At 45.7% G+C, this 18,159-nt stretch overlaps 2 long non-coding RNA genes across 2 annotated transcripts in view; one reads left to right on the top strand and one right to left on the bottom strand.

The window, feature by feature from the left end:
• The window catches only part of LOC137544908 (uncharacterized), a 38,076-nt gene extending 29,636 nt beyond the window's left edge, over nucleotides 1-8,440 (top strand). Inside the window, exon 3 of the long non-coding RNA XR_011025936.1 lies at nucleotides 8,102-8,440. This is a non-coding gene — a long non-coding RNA (uncharacterized lncRNA). The remainder of the gene's footprint in view (nucleotides 1-8,101) is intronic.
• Nucleotides 1-12,515, bottom strand: part of LOC137544909 (uncharacterized) — a 29,879-nt gene extending 17,364 nt beyond the window's left edge. Inside the window, exons 1-2 of the long non-coding RNA XR_011025937.1 lie at nucleotides 12,425-12,515; nucleotides 7,167-7,248 (exon numbers count right to left, since the gene is read on the bottom strand). This is a non-coding gene — a long non-coding RNA (uncharacterized lncRNA). The remainder of the gene's footprint in view (nucleotides 1-7,166; nucleotides 7,249-12,424) is intronic.
• Between the last annotated feature and the right edge of the window lie 5,644 nt (nucleotides 12,516-18,159).

Genomic DNA, 18,159 nt, shown 5'->3' with positions numbered 1-18,159 from the left:
TCCATAGTGCGCCTGTAATGCTGGGAATACACTGTGTTTCTGGAGCTTGATTCTCCTCGCAATCGTTTTTGCCGCTCGATTCTGCAGTTGATTCTCATCTTCCGCTTGTTTTTCTTATCTTTTTCTACTCCCTTCTATCAGAAATCGAGTGGTGAAAGGATTGAAAGGGAGATCGGACAGGTCGGAAATTATCTATCGAGCCATCTTATCACCTCAAAAACGAACAGTGTATTCCCAGCATTACAGGCAGAGGATCAGCAGGGCAGCCAGACAACTGGCATTGCTTAAAGAGACTCCGTAACAAAAATTGCATCCTGTTTTTTATCATCCTACAAGTTCAAAAAGCTATTCTAATGTGTTCTGGCTTACTGCAGCACTTTCTACTAGCACAGTCTCTGTAATAAATCAACTTATCTCTCTCTTGTCAGACTTGTCAGCCTGTGTCTGGAAGGCTGCCAAGTTCTTCAGTGTTGTGGTTCTGCTATGAACTCTTCCTTCCAGGCCCCTCTGTGCACACTGCCTGTGTGTTATTTAGGATTAGAGCAGCTCCTCTCTTCTCTCATCTTTTACAAGCTGGATAAATCGTCCTCTGAGCTGGCTGGGCTTTCACATACTGAAGAATTACAGACAAGGGCAAAGCTGTTTGCAGGAGGAAACAAGCAGCCTGAAACTTCAGTGCATGAGAACAGGGGGAAAGAAACACACAAATGATCTCTTGAGATTCAAAAGGAAGGCTGTATACAGCCTGCTTGTGTATGGATGTATTTTCTATGTGTGGACATACTGTACATCAACCTACTTCCTGTTTTGGTGGCCATTTTGTTTGTTTATAAACAAACTTTTTAAAACTGTTTTTAACCACTTTTAATGCATCGAGGAGCGGCGAAATTGTGTCAGAGGGTAATAGGAGATGTCCCCTAACGCACTGGTATGTTTACTTTTGTGCGATTTTAACAATACAGATTCTCTTTAAAATGAAATAACATGGCATCCTACATATACCTCTCATTAGTTGTGCTTTAAGGCCTGAGCCCACTAACACATGTCCACTTATCAGCAGCACAGTGCTGGAACGGGCACCAGGAGAGCAGAGGGAAAGATCTATAGTAACCAGAGCCTTCCCTCTCCCTAGGTAAAGATCTGGCTTTTTTTTTTTTTTAAGTTCCCATGTTTTTAAAACTCTGCAGATGATAAATTTACATTGCCTGTGATGACTGTTAGTGATTGCCCCAGGTAAAAAAAAAATTGCTGTCAGAACAGGTGTCCCAGAGCTAACCAGCTGCTTGTCTGTACAGCAGTTCTTGAAACTGTCACCTGAAACGATCACGTTGTGGATGATCATTATTCAGTGCTGTGTGGGGCCTTTACTTCCTCCCTGCAACAGCCAGTGTTGTCTCAGTGATGTTGCCACATTCCTCCTAATGGACAAAGGGAAAAGCCAACAAAGTGAATCCCTGGCCCACCCACTCGACCATTCAACGCCCCCCACCCCCTTTCCAAACAAGAGCTCTGCAAGATAAATCGCTAGGCATTTGCTTCATTTGCAGTATGTGGATTTTTAAATGAGGCAATTGTCAACTAATGGTTAATCCTGATTGCAAGCAATTCATCTTCCTAGTGTAGCTGAAAGAACGGGGATGTCTCGCCCAATCTCATGTAATTTCATTTTGGATGGCTCCCATAGCTCTGTCTCAACCTTTAACAAATGTGTCTCAGAGCGGCAGTACATAAACTTGTCGCGTGACAATTTTTGCCTTGCAGATATGTCTTTCATTATTTGAGCCACTGTTTGAAAGTGCAAAAGCACAGAATTTTTTAATGAAATTAATTTCAAACGTTTTAAATGTCTTTTACAAATATTTAATTGTGTAACATTGTAAAGCACTTTTTTTTTTTTTTTTTTTTGTTGTTTTCTATTGTTAAAATCAGTCGAAGAGCAGAATCTGCTCTGCAGGAAATTTGCACTTCCTGAAGTAAACTTTTATTTATATTTATCTCGCCTACATCAAGAACCGTGGCGATTAGTTTAGAATACTTGTTTCAATTAAATGTTTTTCTCTCGCCCAGCCTTCCAGAAACTGAATTGGGGAGCTTAACTGTATGAACACATTTCCACTAGATCAGGGGTATCAAACTCCTAAAGCGGGATGAAATTGAACACTGGGACCAAGTGGCGGGCCAATTTCAATGTCCAGTGGCCTCCTCCCTCTAAAAGTTCCCCAGTGTCTTGTGGCCCTCCCCATACAGTTTCCCAGTATCTAGTAGCTACCCTATACAGTTTCTTGGTATCTAGTTGTGTTTCTCCCCCCTCCCTTAAAGAAAACCAGAGGTGGTAATTACAACAGAGAGAAAATGTGTGCATCAACTAAGTGAACCTGACAAATCTGGCTTTGCAAATTTGGCCTATTGGCTAATCACGAGACATTGCTCATGCAAATATGCATTTGCTTTCGCATTCCTAAATATGCAGGGTCAAAAACCACAAAACAATCGCCCTGCGGGAATTAGTTCATGTTACATAGCACTATCCAGGGGCGCCACGAGGAGGCTTCCCATTGCCCCCAGAACCAGAGGTGGGTTTGTGAAATCCTATTAGGACATGCTGTATACAATTACTGGCCTCTGTGTCCTTCTATAGTGCGTCAAGCCCCACCCCCCACCACGGGCTCTGTCCCCATTAACAAAAGCGCCAGGCTAGCGACACGCAGATTGTCGCTAGCCTGTTATTTACCTCTGCCCTGCCACTCACCGCCGCTCCCCTGCCTTCAGTATAGCGCAGCTCCCTGCCTGTGTCCCTTCCCACCTCCGTAAGCCGATTGGAGGAAGGTTACGGAGGCTGGGAGGGAAGGGACACAGGCGGGGGAGCCGCACTATGCAGCAGGCAGGGGAGCGGCAGTTAACCTCCCTGGCAGTATGATTATTTCCAGATTTTAGGGTCTAAAAGCGGTGCAAATTTTTTTTCAGGGTTTTACATCCTAAAACCATGAAACAGTCATGCTGTCAGAAATCCTGCAGCATACCCTGTACTTACCTCCCTGGGATCCAGCGCTGCAGTTCTCCCTTAGTCCTCTGGGTGGCGCTGTAACCCTGTGGGGAAATTGCTGGCTGTCATCATGACAACAGGCGGTGATCTCACCAGGAGGATGCAGAGCCTTGGAGGACAGGAAGAAGAATGGCTGCCAGTGTCTGGATTCCTTTGGGATGTTGAAATGCCCGTTGGGTGCCATACTCTGCAGTAACCTTGCAGCAGTCACCTTGATTCTGGCTCCGGGTTACTGCTCTGAGCTGCAGATTTCTAACCCTGAGCCAAACTCGGGGTTACCGCTAAGGAGGTTAAAGCGCAAAAATTCACACCTAGTGGAAATGGGCCCCAACTTTGCAGGGGGCTAATCAGATTTGGGAGTTGCTGATTTATTAACTGGCAGCTTGATTTATTAGCGGTCCCCTAACCTGCATAGCACTGTGCAGGGCTCCAGGTTCAGTTTTGCTCATTTGTTGGTAGATTGGTAGAAATAGCATTTCGTCAGATTAAAAGCTTTAACTGTAGGGAGATAAGCTGGGACAGAACATACAGTATAGTTGTGCAAAGCCTTGTCCTGCCCTGCCATTGCTTTATCTGAGTGCCCTGTGTATGTGGCATTGCAGGAACAGCCAAAGCAAACAACTCTCTTGCCTCACATACTGTGCAGAGAAGTTCAGTTAATTATCTGTGGGAGTGAAAGGTCAGAACAGACACAATCCTGTGTATTTACCCTGATGAATTATTCAGTAGTATGAAATGCTAGCTAATCAGCCTAAAGATTGCTGCAGCATATTGACTACCTGGTTTTAAAGCGCCCCCTGCTGGATTCCCAAGGTACATATGAAATATCCATAGGTAATATGTCATGCTAACCTGAATTTGGTTTTTGGTAATGACCTAGTAAAAGGTTATATTGTACAACTAAATGGTATATTCATATTTATTTGTATTTTAGATTTTTTCTGGACATTTAACTGCCTTCTGACAGTCCACCATGGATTGTATTGAATAACATGCCGGGAAAGCAGCTGTATGTGAGCAAGAACTTGGGGTCTCCTACATGTGAAAAGGGGTCCATACATTGGCAGATGGTCCGCAAATACCTCTTTGACCAAATCTGATCAGAGAGGAATCTACTGCCATATCTGCACACAATTTTCCAATAGATCAGCACAAAGGGCCATTCACACTTAAAATCGCAAAACACGTTTAGAGCTAATGGTTTGCACAAGTCATTTTACCGCAATTAGCGCAGTTAAAATCACTGTACACTGTACACCAATGCTTTGAGCACTGTACCGCAGTGAGATCACTGGCATAGGGTTAGAATAGCACTGGCACTTTAAAAAGCACTAGCTCTTTGGCAATTAGCGGTAATCGCCGTAGTGAGAACGGACCCTAAAGGTGGCCACACATCACAGTAATATGATCCAACTTTATGGCAATTGGCTAAAAATGATCAGTTTGTGCAGAACTATTTGGAGTCTTTTGATTAGTGCTTATCTGATCAAGCTAACACCCCCCCCCCCCCTCCCCGACATATGTACACTGTATATGGATATGTATGATCAATTTTTATGAAAATTGAATGGGGTAGGGTAGATTGTAAATTGCTTGATGTATAGTCCAGACCCTGTACTTTTTGAGAAAATTAATTTTAACAATTTGAAAGGACAGGGATGGCACAGTTACGATTTATGGACAAATTCAAGTTAAGATTGAACCTATAAATTCCTATGTCGTTCCTTAACCAAGGACTACCTGTAATACTTGAACTGGGAACTATATATCTATCTATCTAAAATATATTATTCTGTGTGGACCTTGTAGGAGGTTGCAGTTCCAAATGTTCCAAATTTATTGCACACATTGCCAGAGATTCTGTCTTTAAATTAATCCCAGGATCTGGGCTTCCCCAGGTTACCAGGAAACAGATTACTGAAGGAATTTCCAGCGCCACAAGATTCCTGTGGTTTCATTTGTCAGTCAGTATATATCCAGACTGTTTACCGCTGTATTAGAATGAGGATTCTAGAATAGGTTTTGTCATAATGTGCGGATGTAGTTCAGAGTGCAGTACAGAAATTGCCCATTTACGAACATGGAGAGGAATTGTGAGCCTGATGCTACGAGAATACAGTATGTGGTGTTTCGGTTCTGTTGGGTGGGCACCGAGAAGAGTGAATACTCAAACACAAAGTAACTTTTTTTTTTTTTTTTTTTTTTTTTTTTCCTGCCAAGTAAGCTTGTGTGAGCAGAAGTGTTCATCATGTTACCACTACAAGAGCAAAGTCCTCAGACTTGGTGGACATTGGGGAGTTGCCAAGCTACAGCAAAATAAACCTTTTCTTATCCTTGCTAATAGAGATGGTCAATAAGATGCAAATAATTTGGACTCGGAGTAGATTAAAATGGACCAAATTAATTCAATTTTGGTGTTATTCGATTGGTTCATTTTCAAGCTGTGCATGTTTGCAGTACAGACCGTCAATGCGATGTAAGGTTATGCAAATTTTGTATGCAAACTGGGATGATGCAAATTATTTTGTAATTTTGCAGATTTATTCTGCCTGAAAATGGGCCAATTCTGCCTGAAAATGGGCCAATCGAAGTAGTGGTAACCTTTTAGTCAATTTTTTATATGCATCAATTCAGAATTACCGTGTATACTAGTGTCTAAGCCGGCTCGAGTATAAGCCAACCCCCCAACTTTTACCCCAAAAAACTGGGAAAAATGACTGAAGTATAAGCAGAGAGTGGAAAATGCAGTGGCGTAGAACAAAGCATTGGAGAAGTCAAGTTGACTAGTACTGAAAGCAATTGCAAAAAAAAAAAAAAAAAATGATTAAAAGTATGACAATGTTCTCCAAGGATTGAGAATAGTGGAGAAGTGACCCTGGAAGTGTCCTCTGCCTGCTCATGGCTGCGTTCCCCCTGCCATGTGTATCGTATTGCTGTCATAGTGGAGTGTTACTGCACCTGCCGCCAGATTGGAGTGCACAGCATACCTTTGAAGTGTGCTGCGTGCCCCAGAGTGGCCCTGTTGGGATATACAGAACGGTGTAGAATTAAACCTGGGGCTGTGGTAAAGGCAGTGACACAATTCTGCTGCCCTGCAGAAATCTGGGCCAAATTTTTGTAGAAAGGCAGCTTTTATTGGTGTTGCTTATCTGAAATTTCCATGCAAAGATGCACTGTATGCAGAGAAATGCTGATGGCAGCACGCAATTGGTACCTATTGTGCATTAACCGGACCTGAACTCAGGACTTCCTCTCTGCTCTAAAAGATGAGCAACAGCATAACCTTTAAATAAAAAAACATTTTACAGCTAATACAAATCCTGCAATGTAACTGCAGTTTTTTCTACTTCCTGCTTTCATGGAAGCAGACATAGGGTTAACATCCTGTGTTTACTCATTAACTCTTAACTTGTGCTTGGCCACAAATGGGGGATTAGACAGGTTAAACTCTGTGTTTTTGCATCTTCTCTGTACAAGATTGCAAGAGCTTGTGGATCACGATGAGAAAAATTTCTCAAGTTCTGCAAGTCTCCTCTGACCCAGGGAGTGGAAGCAATTTTCCCTGAAGGAAACCGCTGGTAGCTAAATAATTTCCACAGCTGCCAGCTCAATGATTGCCAGCTAGTGGCCTTTGTGTTACGCATATTCTAGTCCTGTGTCATAAGAGATTTGCACATTAGGAGTATACTTAACCTCCTAATGACCGCATCACGCCAATGGGCATGAATGTGGTGGCTCCCCCAGGACTGCCTAATGCCAATTGGCGTCAAGTCCTGGGGGAGTGTTTTGCCGGAGATCGCACGCATCTCCGCTTGAATGACGGAGCTCCGCTCCCTCATCAGTCTACCAGCAGTGATTGCCGCTAGGAGACTGTTAGATGGCAAAACCGTCTATTTACAATGTACAGCCCTGTGATCTAAGGCAGCACTGTACTGGGGACAGCCGTGTCACTCGGCTGTCACTTCTGGAGACACAGGAGCAATTGGCTGTCATAGGCTGATGCATATGACAGATGATCGCTGTCATTGGATAGTGGGGGAGGAAGGGTGGGGTTAATATAAAATGAATTAAATTGTAAAATGTATTTTTAAAAAGGTAAATAAAAAAAAAAAAATAAACATACCTGCAGAAATCACTGGTTTTTCCACCAACACTTGTGTGCTGAGTTGTACAGCCCTGCTGTGAGGCCTTAAAGCTGCAGTAGCCTAAATTGTAAAAAAAAATAACCTGGTCACTAGGGGGGGGGGGTGGTGTAAGCCTTTGGTCCTGAAGAGGTTAGAGGAGTCATTAAAGGAAAGGTTCAGGGAGGGTGGGTAAAAAATAGAAATTAATTTCCACTTACCTGGGGCTTCCTCCAGCCCGTGGCAGGCAGGAGGTGCCCTCGCCGCCGCTCCGCAGGCTCCCGGTGGCCGACCTGGCCAGGCCGGCTGCCAGGTCGGGCTCTTCTGCGCTCCAAGGCCCGGAACTTCTGCATCCCACGCTGGCGCTCTGACGTCATCGGACGTCCTCCGGGCTCTACTGCGCATGCGCAGTAGTTCTGCACCTGCGCAGTAGAGCCCGGAGGACGTCCGATGATGTCAGAGCGCCGGCGTGGGATGCAGAAGTTCCGGGCCTTGGAGCGCAGAAGAGCCCGGCCTGGCAGCCGGCCTGGTCGGGTCGGCCACCGGGAGCCTGCGGAGCGGCGGCGAGGGCACCTCCTGCCTGCCACGGGCTGGAGGAAGCCCCAGGTAAGTGGAAATTGATTTTTATTTTTTACCCACCCTCCCTGAACCTTCCTTTTAACCAAAACAAAAGTCTGGTACCAAGACACTGACCACTGACTGTGCTACGGGTTTCAGTTTTCTCTGTAAGATGCAGTCATTGCCTGCTTCTTTGAAATCATACATTTGCCTAAAGTTGGCATAAAAGTTGAATAAACGTGAAATGAGAATCTCATTCACTCTCCCTGATTTCCACACCATGGAATGTGGGCATATGGCTTTTATGAAACGGTTGTGTAGTTTGCAATTTCTGCTCTTGTGACTTTATTTCTAAATGTGGCGTTTGTTTCTCCTGCAGGTCTGGCTACCTCCCTGTCATTGGCTCACCAGCAGCAGTTCTTCAGTGGCAAGCTTTATGTTACTGCTCTATGCTAAAGCTGCCAGTTGAAGAACTGTTGAAGTTGGCTATGGTTCATCTTACAGCCCATTCGGAAAAAGAGAAGAAACTGCATGTGATACCCTGTGTTGCTTTTCCTATTCTCTGTTGCTAATGGTTACATTAACTGAAGTCTCCTTTTAAATTAGCTCATGGCTGTGGTAAGGATATTAGATAGTGAGCCTCTCTGACTGACAGTATGTGATTTATTGAGGAACTGTACTGAAAATGTAATAAAATTGCTTTTTTGTTCCAATGTTACTTTGTCAGTGTTCATTGTGAAATTGTTCCTCTCACTGCTTTAAATTCTCAAATGTATTGTGTGTGGTGACATCTTTAGTGGTGCCAGGTGCATCTCTGCAGAATGTTTGAGAGTTCCAAAGTCAGTAGAAATAATACCTGGTCTCCCGGAATGCTCTGGGAGGATAAATTCGCACAGCAAAATGGCCTAGGCTGTGAAATCAGTGTGGTTACAGATATACAGTAATATAGCTGCAGACAGCGTTTCTGATGTTGAAGTCAGGAAAATGACTAAATGTGGGTATCCTGAATAATGAACTGCACTCTATCACTACACTACCTTTTTAGTGACTTTCTTGTTCTATAAAATTTTTGCCAACTCTAGTGCTAAATTGACTTTTTTTTTTTTTAAGAACTGTTCCTGAATTAAACGCCAATTCTCTCCCAACCACTTCATTGCAGTCTTTAGCAATGCCAGGCATAAATATGAGCTTTGGGTTTTGTTAATGAGTCCTAAATACAGTTTTTTTTTTTTTTTTTTCCCTTCCTTGTTAACTACCCTGGCGTTACGTGAAAATCGCCAGGGTGGCGTGCAGATAAGTTTGGTTTTTTTGGGGTTTGTTTTTTTCTGAATCGTAGCTAACTTTCAGTTAGCTACATGATTCACCACTAGAGCGCGCATCTGCCCATCTAGTCCGATCGCCGCTGGCTTTTATAGCAAGCAGAAAATCCTGTTGTAAATGGGATTTTCTGCTTGGCTTCCCTCGTCGCCATGGCGACAATCGGGATGATGTCGACGTCGTCCACGTCGTGTCGGGGGGTGTCCGATCTAGCCCCATAGCGCAGCCTGGCACTGATTGGCCAGGCTATGCAAGGGGTCTGGGAGGGGGGAGGCTCCCTTAAGCGGCGGATCGGACCCCACACGCAGCTAGCAAAGTGCTAGCTGCGTGTGTGAAAAATGATCAAAATCGGCCCACAGGGGCTGGAGATATTCACTGCAGCGGTAATGGACAAGCTGAGCTCGTCATTACCGCTAAGGTGGTTATAGGACAACTGAAGTGAGAGGTATAAGGAGGCTGCCATATGCATTTCCTTTTAAACAATGCTGGTTTCCTGGCAGCTCTGCTGATCTATCTGGATGCAGTAGTGTCTGAACCACACCAAAAACAAGCATGCAGCTAATCTTGTCAGATCTGACAATGTCAGAAACACCTGATCTGCTGCATGCTTGTTCAGGGTTTATAGCTATAAAAGTATTAGAGGCAGAGGATCCTCAGGACAGCCAGGCAACTGGTATTCCTTAAGAGGAAATATGGCAGCCTCCATATCCCTCGCTTCAGTCGTCCTTTTAAAGGGGACCTGAACTTTCTCTCTGCATTGAAAAATAAACATAACCCAAGATAGGTTTGATAAATCCTATTAGGACACAGAGGCTGCTCATTGTATACAGAATGTGCCTCTGTGTCCTTATAGCGTTTCTCCAGACACCCCACAGGCTCTGCTGTCCCCCATTTAAAAAAAAATAAAAATCACCAGGCTAGTGACACGCAGATTGCTAGCCTGTTATTTACTGCTGCACTGTCATTCAGCGCTGCTCTCCCGCCTCCTGTATAGAGTGGCTTCCTGCCTCCGCTTCCGATTGGAGGAAGCTTACAGAGGCGGAGAGGGAAAGGACACAGGCGGGTACCAGCGCTATACAGGAGGTGGGGGAGCAGCTCTGAATGACGGGGCAGATGTAAATAACAGACTAACGACAATTTGTGTGTTGCTAGCCTGCCGATTTATAGATAACTATAGATATATAGGACAGCAGAGCCCGAGGGGGGGGGGGGCTGGAGGGATACTGTGTCCTAATAGGATTTATCAAACCCACCTCGGGTTCTCTTAAAGGGAAGGTTCAGGGAGGTGTTTAAAAAAAAAAAATACTAATCCACTTACCTGAGGCTTCCTCCAGCCCGTGGCCGGCAGGATGTGCCCTCAGTGCCACTCCGGAAGCCCTCGATCTTCTCCGGTGGCTCACCCGACCTGGCCGGCTTCCTGGTCGGGCTCTTGTGTGCTCCAAAGTGCGTCTCATGCGGTCACACTGACTTCATCGGACGTCCTCCAGGCTCTACTGTGCAGTACAGTCTGTAGGACGTCCGATGTCTTCAGTGCGGCCGCGTAAGACACACATTGGCAAGGAGAAGTCCGACCAGGAAGCCGGTCAGGTCGGGTGAGCCACCGGAGAAGACCGGGAGCCTCCGGAGCGGTATCGAGGGCTCGTCCTGCCGGCCACGGGCTGAAGGAAGCCCCAGGTAAGTGGTTTAGTATTTTTATTTTTGAACACCTCCCTGAACCTTCCCTTTTAACCTCCCTGGCGGTAACCCCGTGTGTGACACGGGGTAAGCCGCCGGAGGGTGCCGCTCAGGCCCTGCTGAGCCGATTTTCATAATTTTTTTTTTGCTGGACGCAGCTAGCACTTTGCTAGCTGCGCCAGCACTCTGATCGCCGCCGGCCCCCGCCCGATCGCCGCTATTTGCTGCGGCGCGCGGCCCCCCCCCCCCAGGCCCCAGCGCTGCCTGGCCAATCAGTGCCAGGCAGCGCCGAGGGGTGGCCCGGGACTCCCAATGACGTCCCGACGTCAGTGACGTCATCCCGCCCCGTCGCCATGGCGACGGGGGAAGCCCTCCAGGAAATCCCGTTCTATGAACGGGATTTCCTGATCGGAGATCGCCGAAGGCGATCGAAGCGGGCGGGGGGATGCCGCTCAGCAGCGGCTATCATGTAGCGAGCCCTCGGCTCGCTACATGATTAAAAAAAAAAAAATTTTTAAAAAAACTGCTGCGCTCCCTCCTGGCGGTATTTTTCATAGAGAACCCGAGGTGGGTTTGATAAATCCTATTAGGACACAGTATCCCTCCAGCTTGTGCTGTAAAACCTCCGTTTTCCATAGGACCCTATTGAGCTGCAAAACCTTCCGTTTCTGTTCTGCTGAGCAAAACTGTCTGGAAAATTTGGGTCCTGCTGCATTTTCTTTTGTCCGTTCTGTTGGCAAAATGCTAATGTGAGCTGGGCCTCAGTAATGCTAGCAGAGCCAGGAAGTATTGCAGAAAATCCTCAGCCTGGCAGCCCCACAGATGAGTGAAATGTCACTTGTTCTGCAGGCCAGGGAGGAAGGTGTACTGTGTACTGTGTGCACTGAGCATGAGCAAACAAGGAATGCAGGGATCAGCTCTGACTTGTGTGGATATTTTATGCTACATGGAATCTCTGCAAGCAGAAAGTCTGTTTATTTATTTAACTTTGAGACATTTGACCTGGAAAAAGCTTTAATCCCAACCGCTCCTGGATGCCAGACTCCAGTGCTGCCGCCTGCTAACCATGTAGCTCTGTGCTTCTCCCTTTCTCATAGTAATGGCACTTTTCAAATGCATTTTAGTAATGCTTTACCTGCATATGTTTCTGGGTGATGATACAAACCTTAAAACAAAACAGCAAATCATCTGGAATCCAAAAAAGCCTGAAGTATTCTCCACCTTAGCAATAAACCACCTGAGCTGAAATGGTGCCTGTGAGGCTAAGATCAGTGGGCCATTGCAATGCCTTATGATGCAGGATGTCTACATGCAGTGTGTGTGGCATATAATGCTTGCATTAACAGTACAGTGAAGCATACTGTTTGTTTATGCCATGAAACCTAATGTGCACTGCTTTGCTGCCGTCACGCAATACTACTCCCTGATCCTAGCATTTGTTCTCACAATGCACATTTTGGTGTGTCAGATCGACTCCATGGTGTGTATGGTTCTGTTGTAATAACATGAGCTGTGTGCTAAGTGATATCAAACCTGTTACATAAATGAATGTCAACCCAATCCCTTGCATTGTGACTTGTGCGTTGCGACATGATGCATGCACCTCACAATGGATTCAGAGTGAACTTGCACTTAAAAATGACCAAGATAGTAAAATGACACCTTTCATGTAAAGCTGTACTACAATCAGGGGTGACAGGCAGAAACTCACCCTTAAATTATTCCTCTTAAAATTCCATTCCTGGCCTCCTATCTCCTTCCCTCCCTGACTTGTGAGCTGGCGATAAGTGGGGGTTAAAACTTTCCCACTTCCTGGGTCGTGTCTCCATGGCAACAGAAATACACTGCTACATCCTGACAGCCTGTCATGTGATGCCCTGTTGCTATGGAGATGTGATGCTGAAATTTGAGCAGGTGAGTTTTAAACCCCCCAATTGCCCGCTTTTGACTCTGCAAGGGGGGCATAGAGCTTCAGAACACTGGATAACAATGTGAAATGATTGTGGGGAAAAAACGATTGGTCTTTCAGATGATACATTTTTATACAGACCTTTCTTGTTGCAGATTTGTATTAAATAGGATCTTAAAGTTCGTTTTTTTTTTTTTCTTGAAAGAGTTGTTCACGTTAATTTGCAAACAACAAACTTATCTACTAGACCTGTATGTGTGGCTGGCAGGTGGAGGTCTGAACCTCCCTGAGGGCTGTTATCAAACAAGTGTTACTTCAGAAGGAACATATTGGATTCATTTAGCAACAAATGTATAAAATTGGCTGCTAGAAGCATAAATGTATTGTCCCACTTCAGGCTCCTGTGTTTTTTTTTTGGGGGGGGGGGGGGGTTAAACACCTTCCTTCCCTCTGAATAAATATTGATTAAAAAAAAGTGAGGTGGTCATAGCTTGGGCTGCTTCCATGCCCCATAAACTCTTTGGCCCCTCAACCTTCCATTACTTCCAGTATAGAGCTGGGACACTATGGGGGGCAGTGTACAGAGGCAAGGGTGAAATGATTCCCGCCACAGTCCACTGTTCTAATTCTGAACACTGGTTGGAATAACTCAGCTTATCCCCATTTTCCACAGCACCCTCCCCAACTGTTCCATGAAGGGCACATACTCAGTCCACTTCTCATGCACCCTCCCCTGTGGCTGGAGGGAGCTACAAGTGTTTCCGATCCACACACGCCCAGAATGCTCCTGGTTGCAGCTGCTGAGCACAGCCGTTCAGAAGTGTGACTGAAGGTGATGCGGGATAACCGCCACCCAGCCTTAGGGCCATAGCAGTGAAATGTGAAAAAGGGCCAGTTTAGTGTAAAAGAGACCATAGGGAAACATGGTCACGGGACAGCACATCAGTTGTCCTTTCATTTACAACTGACAGCAACCTTTTGGGTCCATTCACACTGAATCAGTTGCTGTCAGTTATAACTGAATGTACAACTGATGTGCAGTCTACAGTCAATTTCCCTATGGGTCAGTTCACTTTTTAATAAAGCTTTTCACAATGCACTGCTATGGAACAACTGATCAGTTAAAGTGGATCAGTTTTCAAAGTTTAATGTGAAAGAGGCCTAAATTTGAATTCAGATTCCAAATGCTGGAGCTCTGCAGAGCTCATCCTGAAAAACTTCCAAATGACATACAGGCTTTTGTTTGAACAACAGTTAGCTGTAATCCACTGTATGAGAAGGCCCAAGGCGTACACACACCCTACATGGTTCTCGGCCAAGGTCACTGGTCAGGGCCATGTCTGCTCCTACTGTTCTCTGCCTTACCCTCCTGTTCCACCATGCTTTCATCCCTCAATCCCAGGGATGTCAAATCGCTCCTTCAAGGGCTGAAGTCCTCATACAATTTATTTTTTTACACAGCTCAAATTAATTGATTGGTTTGAATCAGGAAAGGTGAGCTTCAGGCATAACACATTTCTCAGTCCATCCTAAATACTGGCATGGAGCTAGCCCTCCAGGCCTGGAGTTTGACACCTGTGCTCTATCCTCTTCAATAGCAACAGAACATTTAGAGAACTGTACAGAACTTGGCCCTAAACCATTGTTTGAGGGGGGTTGAGTCCAACCCCTTCTGGCCACAGTACTTGTGAATGTGTATGCACCTTGCGTTATGTACACACCACTTGCGTTGCTTCTATGATGTGGGGTATGCTATTTGCAGGAAGCTTTCTACTAGTAACTCATGCACTCTGTATATAATGCAAGTAACACACTTTGCTTGTGTAAACAGGCTGTGCACAAGTTGCAAAAGGCAATTTTATTGTAGTTTTAGTGAATCAAGGCCTATGTGCATTGTGCAAATCTTGCACTACAGTGTGGGCATAATGCAATGCACACTCTGCATAAAAAAAACCATATTACATGCAGGATATTATATACATAAGCTATCATTCATGAAGCATTACCACATGTGGTAATGCTAAACACAGCTGACTTTACTAAACACTTAGGCCCCATTCACACTTGAAAGCGCAAGTGATTTTTTTCACGATTACACACGGAAAAATCACTGGACACTGGCGATTTTACAATCGCTACGGTTTGCTTTTTAACATAGGAATCGCGGTAGGTCATTTCCACTACCGCGATTCGTTTTTGTCGCGAACGCGCGGCGGAGCGATATTTGCCGCGATTTTTCTATGCAGTGCATAGCAAAATCGTGGCCACGAACGTCTGGGAATCGCCGCTAATTGCGATTCAGCAATCGCTAGCGTTCAGCGTGAACGCTAGCGATTGCTAGTGGAAAAGGGCCCTTAATGTCAATTCATAAAGATTAAAGCAGGCTGGTAATGGCACAGAGAATACAGCCTGCTATGAAGATGTGATAAGGGTGCAGATAACAGCAAAGATCTCCCAGGCAGCAGTGGTGAAAGCAGAACAAAGTTTTTCCAGAATACCCCAGGCTGTGTTTTTTTAATCTCTTGGTACCTGTTTTCATATTTTATGGGTTTTTTTTAACATCAGAAAGCCTGCATGTGTAATATTTCTTGAAGTTCTTCTAAGCTGTGGCAATTAAATAGATTGTTTAGAAAGACTAATAGACAGATTCAGGCCAAACGGGGGCAGTTAAAAAAAAAATGCACATGTAAAGGGAAGTTGGAGATGCTTCTTATTGGAACGCTGTCTATGCAGGAGAAAATTTATCAACTTTGGCAGTTTCATGTTACCGCCAGTCTTAGTTCGGGAAAATACCAAACTTCTATCGCAACTGTAAACATTTTTATGAATTCGCACACAGAAGTCTAAAATACCGAATACGGTATTTTCCTGCCCAGATTTAACGAACATACTTTTATGAATGACAGCCATAGCAGAGATTTGAGCATGCCCACATTTGCCACACTTTAGGGCCCAGTTTCACTACACAAGTTCTGGATGCGAATTTCCACTAACTGACTCTATTGAATGCCTATGGGTCCATTTCCACTAAACGCAATTTTTCTGATTCAATGCAGAAAAAATATGGATGGCAAGTTGCAGATTTCTGCAGCACACATCCGGTTCACCAACAATAATTGATAGCCGGATGTGGATATCCACGTTACAAAGGTGGGTAAAACGCAGAAATCTGGATGCAGAATGCAACATGCTAGTGGAAATGGACTCTAATCAGGGCCATAGTGATCCTGAACTGAAGCTCGGGATCAAAATCTGATACCTTAACCTCCCTGGCGGTAACCCTGCCGTAAGCCGCGCAGGAGGTTTTCTCATGCCCTGCTGGGCCGATTTGCTTATTTTTTTTTTTTTGCTAGCTGCGTCAGCACACCGATCGCCGCTATCCGTCACGCTGCCAGGCAGCGCTGAGGGGTGGATCGGGACTCCCAATGACGTCGCTGACATCATCCCGCCCTGTCGCCATGGCGATGGGGGAAGCCCTCCAGGAAATCCCGTTCTTTCAACGGGATTTCCTGATCGGAGATCGCCAAAGGCGATCGAAGCGGCTATCATGTAGCGAGCCCTGGGCTCGCTACATGATTTAAAAAAAAAAAAAAAAAACTGCTGCGCTCCCTCCTGGCGAAATTAATTAGACCGCCAGGAGGGTTAAAGGACAACTTGCGAGAGGTATGTGGAGATTGCCATATTTATTTCCCATTAAACAATACTAGTTGCCTAGCAAACCTGCTGATCTATTTGGCCCAGAAACGATCATGCAGCTAATCTTGTCAGATCTGACAATGTCAGAAACACCTGATCTGCTGCATGCTTGTTCAGGATCTATGCTAGTAGTAATAGTATTAGAGGCGGAGCATCAGAAAGATAGCCAGGCAAGTGGTATTGCTTAAATGGAAATAAATGTCAGCCTCCATGTCCCTCTCACTACAGTTGTCTTGTAGGGAAGCCTCAGGATCCTATTGATGCTTCCCTCGCTACTCTATTGTCCCCTGTAGTTGAGCGTGGCTCCCCCCCCCCCCCCCCCCCATGTATTGGTGCTGCGCAGCTCCTCTTACTATAGCATGGTCATGTGAGCTTGGGCTCTGTGCATGAGCAGGCACGGCTCGCGCTGCTAGTGCGCAGACACGCTATAGGAAGAGGAGCTATGCGGCCCTGATATGAATAGCAACAATACCTTGTCGCTAATCTTCTGGTGGCTACCCTCAGAGATGGGACATCAGAACCTGAGGCTTCCCTCTCTTTAGGTAAGTATCTCATTTTGTACCCGAGCTTAATTTGGGGTACTCTTTAAGCACGTGAATCGGTCTATGCAAAGTTAAGATTTAGGAGATCTGCTCATAGTGGAGCAAAAGAGAAAACCTTCACATCTCAGTTATTGTTCCATGCTAGGTTTAGGGAACGTTTCCACTTGAGCGGAAACTGCTGCGAATCCGCAGTTTCCCCACAGGCGAATAGTGTGGGGAAACTTTGCCATAGGGTGCAATGGTAACGCCGGCCGAATCACTACCGCTAGCGATTCGGCCGACTTTTCCATCCGAATCGGCGCGGGAGGCTGCGGATCCCATAGCCGTGCATGGCACAGCTGATGGGATTCGTCTGCTTTCCCCACAGACCTGGAAGAGCCGACTCCCGTCTCGCAGACGCGCGCCACTCTAGTGAAATCGCGCCCTCACAGAAAGTTACCTTAGTCCTCAAAATATGCAGAAAATGATGTCATCTGTGTGTGTGGGGAGTAGTGCAGTGACTTACCGCACCTTCTTTGCCTCGGCATCACTCAATTTTCATGCAAATTCACCCGTTCTAAAACCCTGGTCGTCTGGGTCAGCGCATGTGCAGTATGTCTGCGCACACTCCTGCAGGAAGACATACCCAGCGCCCTCTGACCTGGATATACTACGCTGCACGCACACAGTATGTCCGCACTCCCCGCCGACCTCAAGTCCAGTGCACGCGCATGCCATGTACATCTTCCTACGAGAGTGCGCACGTATTCCCGCGGACATACTGCGCATGCGCCAACCAGAGATTTAGAACAGACTAATTTTCCTGAAAATGGAGGCTGATGCTGGGACAAGGGAGGCGCTGTAAGTCACTGCACTACTCCCCAAACACACATGGCATCATTTTCTGCATATTTTGGGGACTAAAGTATCCTTTAAGATAAAATGGGGCTCAAGGCAAGGTACTAGCCTTCACTTCCTCCTACAGTCTTTTTGGTAAGAGGAGGTGGGAGAGGGGTTGGGAAAAGTGGGCAGTTGGGCCCATTGATGCCCACTAGGCAGATGCCTAGGTTTTCTAGGTCCTGTTCTAGTCTAAAATCAATCCATATAGTGGTCCTGAAGCGCTAGTTCTCATCTGTCAACAAAGCTCTCAGTTTCATCTGTTCAAAGTTTTCCTGCTGCCATTGTCCGTGTGTGTGACCTACATTCCCCAGAGCACAACCTGTTCTGTGAATCATTGTTTATAGCTCTCGGACTCTGAAGCCCACTGATTCAACAGTTTGACTATGAATATTATTTTTAGTGAAAGAAACAAAGACTATA

The sequence above is a fragment of the Hyperolius riggenbachi genome, chromosome 2 (genome assembly GCF_040937935.1).
Source record: "Hyperolius riggenbachi isolate aHypRig1 chromosome 2, aHypRig1.pri, whole genome shotgun sequence".
Taxonomy (NCBI): Eukaryota; Metazoa; Chordata; class Amphibia; order Anura; family Hyperoliidae; genus Hyperolius; species Hyperolius riggenbachi.
The sequence above is the reverse complement of the archived record's forward strand: the minus strand, read 5'-3'. Positions and strand labels throughout refer to the sequence as shown.